This window comes from Bos mutus, chromosome 6, assembly GCF_027580195.1.
Source record: "Bos mutus isolate GX-2022 chromosome 6, NWIPB_WYAK_1.1, whole genome shotgun sequence".
Classification (NCBI taxonomy): Eukaryota; Metazoa; Chordata; class Mammalia; order Artiodactyla; family Bovidae; genus Bos; species Bos mutus.
The window spans coordinates 68,393,944-68,413,750 of NC_091622.1; positions in this window are offsets into that span (position 1 = coordinate 68,393,944).

Here is a 19,807-nt window from a genome sequence, read left to right on the forward strand (position 1 = left end):
CCAGAGTGTTTTTTAATTTCATTTATTGCATTATTCATTATATATTGACTCTTTTTATTTCTTCTAGGTCCTTGTTAAATCTTTCTTGCATCTTCTCAATCCTTGTCTCCAGGCTATTTATCTGTGATTCCATTTTAATTTCAAGATTTTGGATCAATTTCACTATCATTATTTGGAATTCTTTATCAGGTAGATTCCCTATCTCTTCCTCTTTTGTTTGGTTTGGTGGGCATTTATCCTGTTCCTTTATCTGCTGGGTATTCCTCTGTCTCTTCATCTTGTTTAAATTGCTGAGTTTGGGAGTCCTTTCTGTATTCTGGCAGTTTGTGGAGTTCTCTTTATTGTGGCGTTTCCTCGCTGTGTGTAGGTATGTAGAGGTGGCTTGTCAAGGTTTCCTGATTAGGGAAGCTTGTGTCGGTGTTCTGGTGGGTGGAGCTGTATTTCTTCTCTTTGTTCAGTCGCGCTATGGGGAGGGAGGGAGGGATGCTGCAAACAAATGACACTGGTGTGCGCCGCAGTGCCTCAGCCACACTGGGTCTGCCCCCGCTCACGGCGCATGTAGCCTCCCTGCCCACACTGCTCAGGCTCTAGGTTGTTCCGCCGGGAACAATCCGAGGCTGGCCCTGGGTTGCATGCACCTCCCAGGTCCAAGCCGCTCAGGTTCAGGCACTCAGGTAGTCCTCAGAGGCGCAGACTCAGTTGGGGCTGCGTTTTGTGCTCTTCCCAGGTCCGAGCAGCTCAGGTGATGAGGTGTTTGGCGAGCGCCAATGCTGTGACTTATCGCCTCCCCGCCACTTGGTTATCTGGGTGTAAAACCGGCACACCTTCTCAGGCAGATGTTGACCGTCCAGACCCCCAATAAGTTTTAGTTAGCAAAGAAGCCAGTTTTATAGATAATGTCTCTCTGGGGCTGCGATTGCCCCCTTCCAGCTCTGGCTGCCTGTCACCGGAGGGGGAAGGTTTGCAGCCGGCTACCTCTGTTTAGTCCTTTGTTCCGTCGTGGCTGGGCTGGCGGTGTCTTAGGTTAGGGCTGGCTTTTCGCATGGTAGGTATCCCACAGTCTGGTTTACTAGCCCAAATTATTTCGCTCAGATAGTGCTCAGGGTATTCAGGCCAGATTCTTACTCTCAGCGATGCAGCCAGCGCGCCTCTCCCTGCCCAGCCCCGCTTGCTAATGGCGGATGCAGGCGTCTGCGCTGCTTCTCCGCTGGGGAGTTACCGTAGGGCTGCAATCTGCGAGTTTTAATTGTTTATTTATTTTTTTCTCCCTGTTATGTTGTCCTCTGTGCTTCCAAAGCTCGCACGGATTCGCAGTGAGAAGGTTTCCTGGTGTTTGGAAACCTCTCTCTTTTTAAGACTCCCTTCCCGGGACGGAACTCCGTCCCTCCCTCTTTTGTCTCTTTTATTGTCTTTAATATTTTTTCCTACCTCCTTTCGAGGAGTTGGGTTGCTTTTCTGGGTGCCTGATGTCCTCTGCCGGCATTCAGAAGTTGTTTTGTGGAATTTACTCGACGTTTAAATGCTCTTTTGATGAATTTGTGGGGGAGAAAGTGTTTTCCCCGTCCTACTCCTCCGCCATCTTGGCGCCTTCCCCCATGTCTCTGCTTTTTAATATGCTATCTAGGTTGGTCATAACTTTCCTTCTAAGGAGTAAGCATCTTTTAATTTCATGGCTGCAGTCACCATCTGTAGTGATTTTGGAGCCCAGAAAAATAAAGTCTGACACTGTTTCCACTCTTTCCCCATCTATTTCCCATGAAGTGATGGGACCAGATGCCATGATCTTCGTTTTCTGAATGTTGAGCTTTAAGCCAACCTTTTCACTCTCCTCTTTCACTTTCATCAAGAGGCTTTTTAGTTCATCTTCACTTTCTGCCATAAGGGTGGTGTCATCTGCATATCTGAGGTTATCGATATTTCTCCCAGCAATCTTGATTCCAGCTTGTACTTCTTCCAGCCCAGCATTTCTCATGATGTACTCTGCATATAAGTTAAATAAGCAGGGTGACAATATACAGCCTTGACATACTCCTTTTCCTATTTGGAACCAGTCTGTTGTTCCATGTCCAGTTCTAACTGTTGCTTCCTGACCTGTATATAGGTTTCTCAACAGGTACATTAAATCACAGCAATGCTCAGGTACAGAGGTTCCCCCTGAAATATTCCTTTGCAGTCATACTATTTATTGATAGCTATCTTTAAATACTTTATCTTCTGTAAAGTCCCAATATAACCATTAGAATACAAAGTGTTTTTTCCAGTAGATCATCTATGCAACATTAGAATTGAGTGAGGAATACATGCCATTTCCTTTAAGTGGTTTTCTTGCTCAATTTCATTTTTACCTAGATAATCTAGATTCCAATGATGGATCAATTTTTAAATAGTTTTATATCATATACACACATGATAGTATTTCGTTGTTTCAGAAAAACACATATATATTTTTTCCTGAAAAGATCACTGAAACATGAATTAAAAATTTTAAAATGCCAATCCTTACAGGTATCTTTCTGACAAAAAAAATATCTGGGAGCAGACTTAACTTTTGAAAACAGTACTTTGATTGGATTACAACAGTACTTGTAAAGTACTTGTAAAGCTCAAGACAGACCAAGGCTGTATTCTAACTGGGAAACCTGAGACTGGTAGCGGTACAGGTCAGCAATTCTGTAATTTTATGCAACAAATTTACACACAGGATAGAGTTTAACAAATAAGTTTAACAAATGACAACAGACTTCCCATTATTAGAGACAGAAGTCACGAATAAGTAAGGGAGGCGGTTGGGTTAGAATGCACCCTGTGGTGCTGAGGGTGGCAGACATCACTATGAACTCTTTTATTTATTATGTCTGGATACAGAACTGTAGGAGCCTGTGTCTCCATGGGTTAATATACAGATGTATTTCCTAGCTTTGTCCACCAAGGGGACCTAGGCACTGACACCCTCGTAACAGTAACAATGAGCACAGTGTGTGCCTAGATCTTGGTTTCTAAATAACATTATCAGTAAAAGGAGTCATGGTTACTTAGAAAAATGACAGGTCCTAGGATTGCACAGGAAAACTACAAGATGAGGCTGAAGCAATACAAAAAGAGTAAGGAAGTGTTCAAAACCAAAGACGGATGGGAGTGTGTCAAAAGGACGTAGAAGCCAGCTTCAGAGTTCTGAGGCCAAAGCTGGGACAGTCTGAACAATAGTAGAAACAGTAGACTTGGATCACAACCAAAGAATAATGTATATATCCATAAGTCCATACTGATAAAAATGACTGAGATGACAAATCTTTCTTACAGTAGAATTTCCATTAATAAATAGAGAAGTAGTAAATCACCACAGCAATAACTGAAATAGGCAAGATCCACTGTAGAATAGCAAAATTTTGTGAGTTACACTTTAATAAGAAACAGGGTATTTGCATAACAACACTTCAATTTTGGTGGTTTCATTCATTAAACTAAAATTTCTAAAATGGTATCAATTTGTGAACAAAGCACTTAAAAACAATGCCTTTTAGAGAGCTGTCTTAATTCTGAGTTCAGGTGTTCAAATCCTTTATCATTGTAACAAATATCACTCTTAACTCTAACAGAATTGATTACAGCGGCCCTTATTTTCTGGCATCTTTCACTGAGTCTTGGTAAATGTTGATAAATAATTCAATTAATTGCTAAAACATCTGAGAAGCCTTTTGAGTTGGCTAATAGATAAATTCTTTTGCCAATCAATGTATCTTGTGCTCCATCTGTTACAAAATGATGGAAAGAGGGATTCTGTCCCACAAATAATTTAAGATGGAAATATCAAAAAACATGTGTTCATTATTAATAATTTTGAAACTATTTTTACATAAAGAAGCATAAAAGATTCATATTCTTTAACCTAGTATTATGTTGCTAAACACACCTTGAAATCACTCATACCAGTTGACAGAATAAGACTTTATCCTTCAAAAAAAAAAAGACCTTATCCTTCCAACAGACATTTTCTAACATTCCAATCACTGCACTCTTATTTCACAACTGTTCCTAACTTTGTTAGAACTCAACAGTGTGAAATAAAGGCTGAATAGTTGTGGTGCAGTTTTAAAGAATCTGCATGCCAATACAGGAGACATAAGAGATGTGGGTTCAACCCCTAGGTCGGGAAGATCTCCTAGCAACCCACTCTAGTATTCTTGTCTGGAAAATTCCTTGGACAGAGGAGCCTGGTGAGCTACAGCCCATGGGGTCACAAAGAGTCAAATATGACTGAACAGACAGCGCACACAGTGAAATAAGGGCTGAATAAACACATCTGCATATTCATGTGAGGTTTCTAACATACCTGAATATTTGAAAAGGGAACCAAAGTGAGCCATGATCAGAACTCTAAAATGGTATAATCAACTTTATTCATAAGTTTTTAGAAATTTGCATCTGACAATAGCCAACGCTGAATTTCAAACCTGCTGATCATATTGGCTGTTGCTGTTGAGTTGCTAACTTGTGTCAGACTCTTTCGTGATCCCATGGACTGTAGCCTGCCAGGCTCCTCTGTGCATGGGATTTCCCAGACAAGAATACCGGAGTAGGTTGCCATTTCCTTCTCCAGGATATCTTCCCAACCCAGGGATTGAAATCATGTCTCCTGAGTCTCCTATATTGGCAGGCAAGTTCTTTATCACTAAGACACCAGGGAAGTCCAACTGAGTTCACGTACATTTAGTTAAGCAATGCCTAAGGTCAGGTTTACATGCATTACTTAATGTTCATCATCATCAAAAACCCTCTTCATCATGTTTTAAAAGACACGCCTGTCCTTGTGAAGCTTACATTCTACCAGGGAATAGACAATTGGTATACAAATTAGTAAATCTAGTCTGTCTCATCACTGATGGCATCACTGATTCTATGGAAATGAGTTTGAGCAAGCTCTGGGAGTTGGTGATGGACAGGAAAGCCCGGTGTGCTGCAGTCCATGTGGTTGCAAAGAGTTGGACACGACTGAGTGACTGAACTGACTGAATCTATCTCAAACCTCTTTAAAAGTGACCCTTGACCACAATGAGGTACCATCTCATACTGGTCAGAATGCTTGCCATTAAAAGTCTACAAACAATAGATGCTGGAGAGGGTGTGGAGAAAAGGGAAGCCTCTTATACTGTTGGTGGGAATGCAAACTAGTATAGCCACTATGGAGAACAGTGTGGAGATTCCTTAAAAAACTGGAAATAGAATTGCCATACAACTGAGCAATCCTATTGCTGGGCATACACAACAAGGAAACCAGAACTGAAAGAAACACATGTACCCCAGTGTTCATCGCAGCACTGTTTACAATGGCTAGGACATGGAAGTAACCTAGATGTCCTGCTGTGGAGTCAGGCTCCTCCCTTAGAGAAAGCTCTCTGGGAGAGGGGTTAAGTGTATGTGCGCTCAGTCGTGGCCGACTCTGCACCCTCATAGACTGTAGCCCACCAGGCTCAGTGGGATTTTCCAGGCTAGAATACTGGAATGGGTTGCCATTTCCTTCTCCAGGTGATTTTCCTGACCCAGGGATCAAACCCACATCTCTTGTATCTCTTGCATGGGCAGGCAGATTCTATACCATTAGTGCCACCTGGGTTATAGCAGCTGAATTCTTAGAAAGACTTGCTATACATATCAAAGGGAAGTTTTGTTGTTGTTTTTTTTTTACCCCCTTCAGCTGCTGTTTGTTCAGATGTTCTCAGTTTAAAATAGTCATCATGCCATTTTGGTGGGGTTAGCCCCTTCATTTCCCTGTTATAAGTTGTCATGAAGTTTCACTGGCAAGGAGCTGTGGAGATTGCTGTGGAGAGCCGGGAGGTAAGAGACCTGCAAACAAAAGCACAGATACAAGGATGAATATGCCTAAAACAGCAAATCCCAACATGTAGCCCCATCTTTCACTGAACCAGTCTCTTATCCTTGAGAACAGGTCAGTCCAATTAATCCGTGCTTCCCTCATCTTCTGTAGGATGTCAGCCTGGTTTAGTAGCTGGCTCATATCCTTCTGTATTTCTTCTGACCTGCTTCCATACAAGCAGCACTGCCTGCCAATGATGGTATACTGTGACCCTTGTCGGGCAGTCCACGGGGCCAAGAGATGGTGATTTTGGAGCACAGAGGCAAAGCTGCCAACCCCCGGTAGACATACTTGCAAGGTGTGTGGGGAGGCAGTGAATCCTGGTTCCATGACTCTGGAAGTGTTCGGAATTGCTTCTTCTGGATCAGAAGTTCTCAAACTTGAAAAAGCATCCTTACTGAATCAGTATTGTGATACATGAGTACTTGCCTACGATGTCTGGTTGGATGCATCTATGTGGTGCTACTTTATGCCTGAAGGAGCCCGGGCTTGTATCTGGTTAGCATTTAAAGTGGGATGCCTAGTGAGGGGGCTTCCCAGGTGATGCCAATGGTAAAGGACCCATCCTGCTGGTGCTGGAGACCTAAGAGATGCCGGTTCGATCCCAAGTTGGGAAGATCCCCTGGAGGAGGTCATGGCAACCCACTCCAGTATTCTTGCCTGGAAATACCCATGGACAGAGGAGCCTGGTGGGTTCATAGGGTCATGGAGTTGGACACAACTGAAGTGACTTGGCACACACGCCTGCACCTAGTGAGGAAGGTCCCAAGTAGCCAAGACCACGTCGCCCTGACCATTTATATGGGAACCCTTTATATACTTTATGGCCACCTAAAATAAACAGACCAGAGGTGTTCACAGACAAGGTCAGAGTGGAACCTGTGACCCACCAGGTTGGAGCCTGGTGTCCACAGTGGCCTCCGTCATTAGTTATCGTGGCATCTGTACATCTCCATTTCCCCACATGCCTCTGTGAGGTTGTCAGAGCAGAATGGATTGTGAAACATGGTGGTGAAGACCTTCAGTCCAGTTTCGGCAGCTGTAGAGATAGGTGTCATTACCTGCCCAGATCATTCCAGAATTCTGGTTGGCCCCTTTGTAGCCTGGGGCATGGGGCAGATCAACCAGGGAAACAGCTGAGCTGTTCCAGGTCCCATTTGTGTGGGCTGCAGACCAGGAATACTTCCCAGTTGACTAGGCAAACATTTGTATCATTATAACCAGTCTTGAACTCATTTGTAACACCTATGGAGGGTTTGAGGTGCCATCCATCCGTGGAATGCAACCTTAGTACTTGATTACACTACTGCTTTGGTATGTCACCTAAGAAGAGTCCAGGGACATTTTTATTTTCAATGCAAAGAGAAATTTTTCCCTCCAATAGCCTCACCTGAGTGAAGGACAGACCCTGAGTTTCCATGGGGGATCCCCAAGTGCCCTGCCATAGGAGGAAGTAGGGTGTCTTCCATACATCCACTGTCCAGAATGGGTCCACCAGATGTTTGCACTGGCAGGAACGAAACCTAATTCAGGTTCTTGGGCAGTATTTAGATGTTGACATAACCAGCAATTACACTGATTAGTTAAGGTGGCTGCTGCTGCTGCTGCTAAGTTGCTTCAGTCGTGTCCGACTCTGTGCGACCCCATAGATGGCAGCCCACCAGGCTCCCTCGTTCCTGGGATTCTCCAGGCAAGAACACTGGAGTGGGTTGCCATTTCCTTCTCCAATGCATGAAAGTGAAAAGTGAAAGTGAAGTCACTCGGTTGTGTCCGACTCTTAGTGACCCCATGGACTGCAGCCTACCAGGCTCTTCCATCCATGGGATTTTCCAGGCAAGAGTACTGGAGTGGGGTGCCATTGTCTTCTCCATAAGGTAGCTAGGGTCTGGAAGATTAGTGTGAATGGGTGTTGGGGCCATGTTAAAATTGTTGAAAAAGCAGTAAGAGTTAGTTGAAGCAAGACATAGCCTCAAAGGGAGCGCACAGTAAAGGAATAGAGCGGGGATAAGTTAAGACAAGCAACCTCCAGTTAATCTTTCACTAACTGAAAGAGGAAGGGTTTTGTTTTAAATTTGTAGGTCAGAGAATTTTGCAGGTCAGGCAGAGGAGAGGTTTCAAGGGAAGATAAATGGAGAAATTCTTGATCTGAGATCTTGGGAAGAGCCATCTATTTGTGGTGTTGTCTGCTTCTGGAACTCTAGAGAGCTCTGGAAATCCTCAGTTTGAGGTCGCTCATAGGAATGGCCTTCTAATCGTTCGGGAGGGTGATGTCTGGATGCAGCTTGCTATTTCATGTAAATCCAGGAGGACTTTTATTCTGATGACAGTGCAGATAGCCGTACTTCCTAAGGCCTACCCTGGCAGGTTGATGGTGTATGTTTTCTTCTAAAAATGTTGATATATACTCACCTCCTGGAAGAAAGGGAAAGCATGGCCTGTCAGTGAAGACCTTGCTTTTTTTCACTTGATGATATACACCAAGTATCGAACTAGTCAGAATACTGAAACTGTTCACTCAAAGCCCCAAGATGCTAGCCCAATCCAGGAATGGAAGGTTTCCAAAGAGGTTCAAAAGAGGTTCATTTTCAGTCATCTGGATCTGCATAAGGGCCAGGGCTAATACTTCTATCCATGTAAGTCTCAGTTCAGTTCAGTTCAGTCCCTCAGTCGTGTCCGACTCTTTGCCACCCCTTGGACTGCAGTATGCCAGGCTTCCTTGTCCATCACCGACTCCCAGAACTTGCTCAAACTCATGTCCATTGTGTCAGTGATGCCATCCAACCATCTCATCCTCTGTAATACCCTTCTGCTCCTGCCTTCAATCTTTCCCAGCATGAGGGTCTTTTCCAATGAGTTGGTTCTTCGCATCAGGTAACCAAAGTATTGGAGTTTCAGCTTCAGCATCAGTCCTTCCAATGAATAGTCAGGACTGATTTCCTTTAGGATTGACTGGTTGGATCTCCTTGCAGTCCAAGGGACTCTCAAGAGTATCCTTCAATACCACTGTTCAAAAGCATCAATTCTTCAGTGCTCAGCTTTCTTTATAGTCCAACTCTCACATCCATACATGACTACTGGAAAAACCATAGCTTTGATTAGACAGACCTTTGTTGGCAAAGTAATGTCTCTGCTTTTTAATATGCTGTCTAGGTTGGTCATAACTTTTTCTCCAAAGAGCAAGTGTCTTTTAATTTCATGGCTGCAGTCACCATCTGCAGTGATTTTAGAACCCGCCAAAATAAAGTCTCTCACTGTTTCTACTGTTTCTCCATCAGTTTGCAATGAAGTAATGGGACCGGGTGCCACGATCTTAGTTTCCTGAATGTTGATCTTTAAGCCAACTTTTTCACTCTCCTCTTTCACTTTCATCAAGAGGCTCTTTAGTTCCTCTTAGCTTTCTGCCATAATGGTGGTGTCATCTGCATGTCTGAGGTTATTGATATTTCTCCCTGCAATCTTGATTCCAACTTGTGCTCATCCAGCCTAGCATTTCGCATGATGTACTCTGCATAGAAGTTAAATAAGCAAGGTGAGAATATACAGCCTTGACGTACTCCTTTCCCAGTCTGGAAACAGTCTGTTGTTCCATGCCTGGTTCTAACTATTGCTTCTTGACCTGCATACAGATTTCTCAAGAGGCAGGTCAGATAGTCTGGTATCCCCATCTCTTGAAGAATTTTCCACAGTTTGTTGTGATCCACACAGTCAAAGACTTTGGTGTAGTCAATAAAGCAAAAGTAGATGTTTTTCTGGAACTCTCTTCCTTTTTCAATGATCCAGTGGATGTTGGCAAGTTGATCTCTGGTTCCTCTGCCTTTTCTAAATCCAGCTTGAACATCTAGAAGTTCACAATTCATGTACTGTTGTAGCCTGGCTTGGAGAATTTTGAGCATTACTTTGCTAGCATGTGAGATGAGTGCAATAGTGTGGTAGTTTGAAAATTCTTCAGCATTGCCTTTCTTTGGAATTGGAATGAAAACTGACCTTTTCCATGTAAGACTAATTTCTAGATAAATCTTTTTCCCCTTAACATTCTTTTTTGTCTACACTTTGATGTCTTCCTTCCCTTGAGGATCAGGGATGGTAGAGAATATGAAATTTTAATGAATATCCCCTCACAGGTCTTTGTGAGCAAGTGATTTGCTTTTGCTGTAAAGTGAGTTCCTTGGACAAGCTACTGGTTACCAATGCAAGGGTGGGGAGAGGCAATATAGAGGTGGAGGAGTGGAAGGGACAAACTATTGGGTGTACAATAGGCTACAATGATGTACTGTACCACACGGGGAATGCAGCTAATATTTTGTAGTAACTGTATATGGAGTGTAAGCTTTATTAATTGTATGAAAAATTTAAATATTATAAAAAAAGAGAGAGTTCCTTGGTCAGATTCAGTTCAAAAAGGAGTGCCAAAACAAGAAATAGTTGGAGTTGTTGGTCACAATCACTGTGACATCAGTATGTCTAACTGGATAGCACAGACCATCCACTAAACGTACAGACAATAGCCAAACAGTGAAAAAGAGTCAAAGGCTGAGGGTAAATTGATAAAGTCCACCTGGAGTGCCATAAAGGACAGTCTGGGGTCTTGGAGGTCTCCCTGGGGTACACTAGTTACCTCTGGAAACTTGGTAAGATTATTATAGGTGGCGCACTGGGATACAATGTGCAGAAAGTACCTGCAGAGGTCAAGAAACTACGGCGCTGCCAAAGTATGCTCACAGCATGACAGACTCCAGAGGCTCAACTAGTTCTGTAAAGGGTTGTAGCTTCCCCTTCTGCCAATGTATCAGCCCTCGAAAGAGTTAGGAGTTTTGCTGCTTGGGCAGAGTTTCTAGTGGGCATGCACGCTTAGTCGCTCAGTTGTGTCTGACTCTTTGCAACCCCATGGACTATAGCCCTGCAGGCTCCTCTGTCCATGGGATTTCCCAGGCAAGAACACTGAAGTGGGTTGCCATTTCCTTACCCAGGGGATATTCCTGACTCAGGGATTGAACCTGCATCTCCTGAGTCTCCTGCATTGGCAGTGGACTCTTTACACTGAGCCACTTGGGAAGCCCTTTCTAGTAGGCAGCATGCAGCAAGTGTTTTCTGTGGGATAGTCAGCTTCCTTGAAAATTTTATTACAAGAGCCATCATAGAAAAGAACACATACGGTTTGCGAAAGGATGCACTAAAGTTTTTCTTGTGGTTTAGAAACCATCTAGATGGTCATAAAGTGGGTGGAATGACTCTTCCTTATGGCTTAAGGAGCCTGCAAATAGGAGCTGGGTTTATCTGGTGCCTTCCTAGGCCTGGGTCCTCATGGATCTGATTTTTCCCACCAATGGTCCCTCTACAAGAACTCTCCTAACAAGGCCTTCACCTTTATCCTCTCTTCAGGTCTGCACCTGGTCCAGGGCTTCCGGTTACACAACCCCCTAGAATCCTGAGTTGCTTGCTCCTTTGCTCTGTTTCCATTTATTTTGCATGTCTCCTATGTGTCATGCACCCTTCTAATCCTTCAAAGGACAAAACAGAAGCCTTTGACATTCTAGTGGAGAACAACAACAAAAAAATCAAGATGTAAATATATAATGTCTTAATAATAATAAGAAAAAACTAAGTATTTATTACTACTTGGAAGACTAAAGATAGAAAATAGTATTTTCTGTGAACAAATGCCTCTTCTGACAGTGAGAAACAAAGAAGCAAAACTCATCATGATTGGTGTTACTGCGCTGCTTTAAGGAAAGCAGAAAAACATATTTCACTGCAGAAATGATTAAATGTGATAGAAGGTTTTTACCAGGAGTGATAGCTGGGTGGCGCCCTGCACACCCAAGTAAAGTCCTATTTGGATCTGTATTTGATCACACAGAGGAGACTGAGATGGACAATAACAATGGCCCTGAGTTTTGGGACACGTGGTCCACAGTCCTGGGGGCAGTCACTAGTTAAAGGATGCTCAGGAAGAAGGCTAACTGTCATGGGGCTGGGATAGTGGTCTTCAAACCTTTCATATTCCTAGTCCTCCTCTCCCAGCCCTGAATAGGCCTGCAGTGTTATCCTTTCCAGTGTTCCAATAGCTCAGGGGAACCCTTCCAAAGAGCAGCAGCAATCCCACTGTTCCAGGCTGGGCTCCAGTCCCATTAGTCTCTTCAGCCCTCCCCAGGCTATTTATTTTTTGTCTCTTGCCTCTTCAGTGCCTGCTCTTTTTGCTCTTCAGTCTGGCTCCAGAAATGAGTGTAACCACTATTCAAACTGCCCTTTGCTTACGCTGATGGACCACCTCATTTGTAACTATCTTTATTTCATTGATGTCTCCTTTCCTCCCTCTCCCTTTTAAATTAAATTACATTTTGTTTTCCCCAAGCTATTTCTACCTTCTAAAATACGTCTGTTTTTACAGTATAATTGAGTAAAGTTGGGGATGAGAAGAACAGTGGTGGTGAAATAAAGTGGAAAGAGACAAACAAATGTTCAGTCTTTGGAAGCAATTGCCTCATGTTGGGATGTGTTTATTCATTTATAGAACCCATTTGTATTGAGAACTACCATATGCCAAGTCCTGTGCTAGACCTGGAGATAAACAGACCGAAGAAAAAAATGGAACAAAACACGGACCTTGCCGTGTGGAACTTTTAGTCTAGTGAGTAAAACACATTAATACAAGAATCACATTGGAGGTCAGAGACTCAGCTGTGAGGCTGAGGAAGGGATTTTTAAGCAGAAAATTGATGATGAGTTTATGAGGCCAAGTACAGGGGCTTCTATGAAGAGGGAAGAGCATGTACACGTGGAGTGTGAACTCCAGAAAGGAGCTCAGTGCATTCATGGAGATGGAGGAAGGCTGTTGTGACTTCTGCACTGAAAACCAAAGGATGAGGATGGAGCTGCAGGATAAGGCATGATGTAAACTGGGCTGTGGGGGTGGGGGCTGGGGTGAGGTTAGGGGTGGGGATTATAATGTGTTGTATATATGCATGTTAGTACAAATTTGTTTGCAAGCCTGGCATGTGTTCAGGCCAGCATGTCAAAGATAATAAGTGCTAGCCTTTACTGCACACTTACCACATGCTTCTGTAATCGAGCACGCCCCTATGGGGCCTTCCTGGGACACGCCTTACCCCAAACCCTCTGCTTCAGCTCCTCTCTAAAGTACCTATTAATAGATAATAGTATTTGATGCACATTTCCTGAGTCGTTTTGTAGATATGAAATGCCATTGCCCCCCACCCTTACCAAGTGAAGGAACCTCTTGATGAGCATAAGCATGTTGTCTGGAGCCTAAGCACTGATAAAGTTAACCCCTGTGATACCACCCTTCTTCCTCACCATCAGCCAGTCAGAGAATTGTGCAAAAAACTGGTCAGGTACACTGCTGACCTCTGATGCCCCTCCCCTCCACCTGCCCTTTAAAAATGGTACATATACACAATGGAGTATTACTCAGCCATTAAAAAGAATACAATTGAATCAGTTCTAATGCGATGGATGAAACTGGAGCCTATTATACAGAGTGAAGTAAACCAGAAAGAAAAACACCAATATAGTATGCTGCTGCTGCTGCTAAGTCACTTCAGTCATGTCCAACTCTGTGCGACCCCATAGACGGCAGCCCATCAGGCTCCCCCGTCCCTGAGATTCTCCAGGCAAGAACGCTGGAGTGGGTTGCCATTTCCTTCTCCAATGCATGAAAGTGAAAAGTGAAAGTGAAGTCGCTCAGGCTTGTCCGACTCTCAGCGACCCCATGGACTGAAGCTTACCAGGCTCCTCCATCCATGGGATTTTCCAGGCAAGAGTACTGGAGTGGGGTGCCATTGCCTTATTTGCCAATACAGTATACTAACGCATATATATGGAATTTATAAAGATGGTAATGATAACCCTGTATGCGAGACAGCAAAAGAGACACAGTGTATAGAACAGTCTTTTGGAATCTGTGGGAGAGGGAGAGGGTGGGATGATTTGGGAAAATGGCATTGAAACATGTATGATATCATATAAGAAACAAATTGCCAGTCCAGGTTCGATGCAGGATACAGGATGCTTGGGGCTGGTGCACTGGGATGACCCAGAGGGATGGTACGGGGAGGGAGGTGGGAGGGGGGTTCGGGATGGGGAACAGGTGTACACCTGTGGCAGATTCATGTTGATGTATGGCAAAACCAATACAATATTGTAAAGTAATTAGCCTCCAATTAAGATAAATAAATTTAAATAAAAAAAAAATACTTTGCCAAAACCCTTTGGCGAGCTGGAGGCTTTTCAGGGTATGAGCTGGCTTGTTTCCTTACTTGGCTTTGCAACAAACCTTTTCTCTTTTCCAAATTCTGACGTTTCAGTTTGTTTGGCCTCACTTGTATGTTGAGCACATGGACTCGCCATTAACATTCCTTTAAGTGTTCTACACATATTATCTTATGTACTCCTTTCAGCTATTTACTGGGTATAAAATTTCTCATTTTGTACCAGAGGATCCACATATTTCTAATATTTTGTGAGAGCTGTTCCCTTGTCACTTTAACAGATTGCTGCTGCTGCTGCTAAGTCGCTTCAGTTGTGTCTGACTCTGTGTGACCCCATAGACGGCAGCCCACCAGACTCCCCCGTCCCTGGGATTCTCCAGGCAAGAACACCAGAGTGGGTTGCCATTTCCTTCTGGCAACATATAAAGGGACTTCTTGGCAGTCCAGTGGTTAAGACTGTGCTTCCAATGCAGGGGATGCAAGTTCAATCCCTGGTCAGGACACTAAGATCTCACATGCCCTTTGACCATAAAAAAAATTGGAGGGCTTCCCTTGTGGCTCAGCTGGTAAAGAATCCGCCTGCAATGCAGGAGACCTGGGTTTGATCCCTGGGTTAGGAAGATCCCCTGGAGAAGGGAATGGGTACTCGCTCCAGTATTTTTGCTTGGAGAATTCCATGGACAGAGGAGCCTGGCAGGCTACAGTCCACGTGGTCGCAAAGTTGGACATAATTGAGCAACTTTCACTTCTCTTTACTTCAAACATATAAGGAATTATAAGCACGTCCAGTGTAGCATCTAGTGGGTCAAGTTCCTTTGTGAAATGTGTACACAAACACAAACTTAGGGAAGAAAACTGAAATCATAGCTGCAACGGCCAGCTGGTAGGCACAGGATGGCAGCATGGAATTCTCAATTTCTGTAGCTTTGAAGGTGCATTTCTCTAAAAATTATTGTGGAATTTAAATTAGAACACTGAAAAGACCCAGAAGTATGTTGATGGCCATGTTAGAAGTGGCACGCTGATCAGCTGAACCTAAACAGCACTGGCGGTAGTGGTGGTTTATTTGCTAAGTCACGTCCAACTCTTGAGACCCCATCAACTGTAGCCTGCAAGATTCCTCTGTCCATGGGATTTCCCAGGCAAGAATACTGGAGTGGGTTGCCCTTTCCTTCTCCAGGGGATCTTCCCGACCCAGGAATCAAACTGGAGTCTCCTGCATTGCAGGCAGATTTTTTACCAACTGAGCTACATCATATAGCATTTGATTATATTGGATTTTAAATATTGCCTTTTCTTTCTATTTTTGGCCATACAACACAGCTTGTGGGATCTTAGTTCCCCAAACAGGGATTGAACCCAGGCCCTTGGCACTGACAGCACAGAGTCCTGACTGCTGGACCACCAGGGTATTCCCAAAGACTGCTTTTTCTTTAAAAAAAAAAAAAAAAAGAGCACTCTTTAATTTGATTACATGTTATTCATGAGAAATGGAATATTTCCTGCCATGTCAATAAACAAAGGATGTCATGGTCACCAGCCATTGCAGCTACTGATGACAGAGAGCTAGTGAGCCCTGAGGGAACTTAGGAAGGAAAAGAGGAACTACCATCTAGCAGGTCTCAGACTGTAGCCACTCCCTACAGTGAGCCCTGAGGAAATTCAAGGTGTGAAGACACAGGATACTGGCCCTGCTAGCTGCGGTGCATATCAAAGGAATGACTTCAATGAGCCCAGACTCCTGCATTTTCCCATACATGCATGCATGCATGCTAAGTCACTACAGTTGTGTCCAACTCTTTGTGATCCTATGGACTGTAGCCCGCCAGGCTCCTCTGTCTATGGGCCTCTCTAGGCAAGAATACTGAAGTGGGTTGCCATGCTCTCCTCCGGGGGATCTTCCCAACCCAATCAAACCCCCTTCTCTTATGTCTCCTGCATTGTCAGGTGGGTTCTTTACCACTAGTGACACCTGGGAAGCCCTTTCTCATTCATAGAAAAGTGTTAAATTCCTTGACAAATCTGATTTTCCTTAAATAACAATAATCTCTTGACATTCAGACTACCTGCCCTTCTGTTGGAAAACTTTATGTAATATCCTGGCTCCCCATTCAGTTCTCTCAGGGTTACTTGAGATGCTGCCTTCTAGGCTTGAAGTCCTAAAAATTTCCACCAAATAAAATGCAACTCCTGGACTTCCCTGGTAGTTCAGTGGTTTCGAGTCCACCTGCCAATGCAGGGGACGTGGGTTCGATCCCTGGTCTGGGAAGATTTAACAGGCATTGGAGTAACTAAGCCCATGCACCACAACTACTGGGCCCAAGTGCTGTAACTACTAAAGCCCAAGCACCCTACAGCCTGTGTTCCACAACAAGAGAAGCTACTGCAACGAGAAGCCCACAGTAAAAAGTAGCCCCTCTCACCGCAACTAGCGAAAGCCTGTGTGCAGCAATGAAGAGCCAGTGCAGCCAAAGACAAATAAATAAATCTTTGCTGCTAAGTCACTTCAGTTGTGTCCGACTCTGTACGACCCCATATACAGAAGCCCACCAGGCTCCCAAGCCCACCAGGCTCCCCTGTCCCTGGGATTCTCCAGGCAAGAACACTGGAGTGGGGTGCCATTTCCTTCTCCAATGCATGAAAGTGAAAAGTGAAAGTGAAGTCTCTCAGTTGTGTCCGACTCTTAGCGACCGCAAGGACTGAAGCCTACCAGGCTCCTCTGCCCATGGGATTTTCCAGGCAAGAGTACCAGAGTGGGGTGCCATTGCCTTAAAAAACCCTAAAAACATAACTCTCAACTTTCAGGTTGTGAATTATGTATTTTTAGTTTCTATCCATTATGCTTAACATCCAGTGTACTCTATAAAAGTACTATATAAATTATATTTGGTTGGTCAGCTAAACTAATTAGCATAAGGTATCCAATTGAAAGTACAGTCTAAATGGACTATTTAATTCCATTAAATATAATGGGGTGAAGAGCTAGATCCTGCTTCTTCTGTGGCACAATTTTAATGAGACTGCTTCAGATGAGTCTTGCTCTACATCAGAAAAGAAACACAAATCCCTCCAGCTTCTATTTCTGGTTCTACCACAGGCTTTGCTGTTATACCCAGAGCAAGATGGAACCTGTTACTTTTTTCCACCTGCAAAATGTAGGCAATGCTTTTAGCCTTTTTTACAGAGGCACAGGATTAATGAGAGCCACAAATGACCTTGACCTGTTTTGTAACTGCAAATGTCTTTTTATTGCCAAATATTCAGGAAAAATGAAAATCTGCTAGTTTTTTTTTTTTTTAATGAGTCAATATTAGGCTAAAACTTTAAAGTCTGGAACATGTACTTTATCGGTTGTTTTTAAAAATTCCAGTTTCCAAATTTAAACAAAAGGAGAATAAGATAAATCTTTCAAGTGATAATCAAAACAGTAGGAAGGAAGTATATGGGTTGCCTTATAAATTGAAGTCTGTTTTTCAAAAACTATGATTTTCAGTAAGATTAGTAAGAGTGTCTGAAATATTTATGTTAGTAAAGCCATGGTGAATGAGGCTGGCTTGCTGGAAGAAATCATGCCAAAAGTTGGCATGTCAGGATGTGGTATTAGTGTGTTTACATGTTAAGCCAGTTGAGAAGTTCGTGATAATGTGCTAATTTAGAATGATTGTTGACTACTGAAATCTATCAATCCTGATACTGATGCTGTGGGCCTGGGACTGATGGTTCACAAAGGAAGAAAACATTCTCAAACGTGGTGCTTTTGCAGAGCTCCAGCTAGTCAGGAGATTCTTTTTTCATCCTAGGCAACTGTTACTGGTCTATATCACCGTGGGAGAATGCAGTCCTTATTTCGGTGATTGAGTTAGATACACATTATGATTTACTTGTTTTTGAAAGACACAATTTAGGTCAGAATCACAAGGAATGAAATCAACTACTCCCAAAATATGGAGCTGGTTAGTGGAAAGTGCTTAATTCCCTAATCTATAGGTTCCAGGTGGAAGTATTTCGAGTAAAATAACACGCTTGGTTGTCTGCTTCCTTCCTCTTCCCCTGGGGAAGGAGGGACTTCTCTCCTGGATGAGTTGGAGAAGGAGTTGGGCAGCCTCTCCCCACCTCCAGGGCCCTGAGAGCAGCTGAGCCGCAGGAGTTGATGTGATTTCTGTTTACTGCCACTGAGTCCATGTAACATATTTACTTCATGCTTCTGTCTATGTTATTATTAATGTTCATTATCTGGACTCTGGGATGAATTTTGCATAATGAAGACAGTTCATGCATATTCATAGAATTCCCCTCAATCAAGACTCATTTCAGTAACTCAGAGGAGAAATCACCCTTTTATATATCTTGGGATCCAGATAAAATGGAAAATAATGGATATTCTGTCTTTTACTCCTGTTCACCTTCTTCATATTCTCCACAGCGGTGGCTGTAGAAATGCAGAGGGAATGGGGAAAATGCAACATTTTTACATTTACTTTTCCTACTTTAATTTTAACAAAGACTGTGGGTTATACAAGGCCATCTCCTTAGGTCTAACATAGCAGCTAACACATATTTGAAGCTCAATCTTATTTACTGACTGAATGAATTATTAAATTCAGAACATTTTCATTGAAAATGTTTAAAAAACATTCTAAGATATTTCATAATGCCCTTAATCAAATTCCATAATTACTTACAGGTTATTGGATCGAGCCTGGGGGTCTTACCAAGCTTCTTTTGGGGCATCCCATCACAAAGGTCATGGGTATGCAGAAATGAGGAGGTTTTAAAAGCATTTATCACACAAAGGGGCAACTACCAATTAGCATACAGACTCCCCATCTCACTCCCCACCCCAGAACAGTGGTTCAAGCCATAAAAAAATCCATGTGCAATGCAGGAGATACAAATTCGATTCCTGGGTCAGGAAGATCCTCTGGCAGAGGGCATGGCAACCTACTTCAGTATTCTTGCCTGGAGAATCCCATGGACAGAGGAACCTGGCGTGCTATAGTCCATGGGGTCACAGAGTCAGACATGATTAAGCATACACACACACAGACACACAGAGAGAGAGAGAGATCGATCTACATAAATATATAATACAGAAATATAGAATCCCAGACAAACACTTTTAGATGGGAAGCATCTATCATGGACACTAATTACAAGGAAAATATCAGCCTTTTGGGGCCTGAAGCTTTAGCCTGTGCCCAGCAATAGCTGTCATTCAATGTCCACCTCACCCTCGGCCTGTGCCTAATGAGCCCCTGTCGACTTACCAAGTGTACTTCCTCTGACTCCCTGGACCTTTCCACATCACAAACTCCAATTGCCTGTCCTTGCTCCAGATGACACACCTTTAGGGGTTCTTGCTCTCCTTTCCCAGACCCCATTTTCAGCCTCATGGGTGGAGTGGTCTCGATTTCATTAATGCACTTAACCGAGTAACACTAATGGAGCACCAAGTGTGTTGAGCACTGGGCTACGTGCCTGGTATACAAAGACGACCTGCACCTAATGCTAGCTCTCCCAGTTCTCACGGGTAGTGACTGGACAGTAAGTGATGTGGTCGAGTTAGCACCAGGCACTATGGAGACAGAAATGAAGCACTGAGCCAGACCTAGAGGAGTTCCAGGTGCAAGACCGCCTTCCTCAGGTTGCCATGTCCCAGAAGAGACTTAGGTGGAGGTAGAATTGAGATTTTGTTTTAAATTTTTAA